Raw genomic sequence first — 1,540 nt, 5'->3', positions numbered from 1 at the left:
TTTCTTTTATTAAGCCAAAGACACTGTTGCCAACTTTCACAATTTTATCATAAGTTTAATATTTGGGTTGGTTTTGTTTTTTTAAGTCCCAGCTGCTGGAATCATGTGGTTACATGACAATCTCAGCTTTAATTTTAAAAAGTTTATAGTTCTCAGGGTGATAAAGAGAACCAGGAAAATGTGAACCCTCTGGACTCAAAAACCTGAAGGCAAATGAAAAGATCCAAAATCCTTTTTTAAAATCTCATGATTTTTTGGGTCCTGACTTGCAATTTTTGGGTGCTTGAGTAGGTGATATTGACATTAGCCTCTATAAGAGCTTTCCAACAAGCAGTAGGTAAAGTGCATTGTGGAACTTTTAGTGCACAGTAGCAGGTAGAGTGGTTTGACCTACTGCAGTTGGACAAAGGCCTTAGCATGCAGCAGGCTTGTGCGCTGTACATTCACATCCTAAGTCTCCACATGGGCAATCCCTTAGATTGCTTATGTATGTAAAACTAATGAAAGTCAAAAAGCAAAAACCCTGTTCCTACTGTAATAAATGGAATTTTTTCCATCAACATAAATGTGATCGCTCTGTGGATATGGGGAAAGCGGTGGACGTGATATACCTTGACTTTAGCGAAGTTAAAGAAGTATGGATTGGATGAATGGACTATAAGGTGGATAGAAAGCTGGCTAGATAGTTGGGCTCAATGGGTAGTGATCAACTGCTCGATGTCTAGTTGGCAGCCAGCATCAAGCGGAGTGCCCCAGGGGTCCGTCCTGGGGCCAGTTTTGTTCAACATCTTCATTAATGATCTGGATGATGGGATGGATTGCACCCTTAGTAAATTCGCGGATAACACTGAGCTGGGGGGAGAGGTAGATATGCTGGAGGGTAGGGATAGGGTCCAGAGTGACCTAGACAAATTGGAGGATTGGGCCAAAAGAAATCTGAGGAGTTCAACAAGGACAAGTACAGAGTTCTGCACTTAGGAAGGAAGAATCCATGCACCGCTACAGGCTGGGGACTGACTGGTTAAGCATCAGTTCTGCAGAAAAGGACCTGGGGATTATAGTGGACGAGAAGCTGGATATGAGTCAGCAATGTGCCTTTGTTGCCAAGAAGGATAACGGCATATTGGGCTGCATTAATAGGAGCATTGCCAGCAGATCGAGGGAAGTGCTTATTCCCCTCTATTCAGCACTGGTGAGGCCACACCTGGAGTACCGCGTCCAGTTTTGGTCCCTCCATTACAGAAGGGATGTGGACAAATTGGAGAGAGTCCAGCAGAGGACAACTGGGGCTGGGGCACATGACTTACGAGGAGAGGATGAAGGAACTGGGGTTATTTAGTCTGCAGAAGAAAAGAGTGAGGGGGGATTTGATAGCAGCCTTCAATTACCTGAAGGAGGTGGGGGGGTTCCAAAGAGGATGGAGGTAGGCTGTTCTCAGTGATGACAGAACAAGAAGCAATGATCTCAAGTTGCAGTGGAGGAGGTCTAGGTTGGATATTCAGAAACACTATTTCATTGGGAGGGTGGTGAAGCACTGGAA

Source organism: Chelonia mydas, chromosome 10, assembly GCF_015237465.2.
Source record: "Chelonia mydas isolate rCheMyd1 chromosome 10, rCheMyd1.pri.v2, whole genome shotgun sequence".
In the NCBI taxonomy this organism is placed as follows: Eukaryota; Metazoa; Chordata; order Testudines; family Cheloniidae; genus Chelonia; species Chelonia mydas.
Note: the sequence above shows the minus strand (reverse complement) of the source record.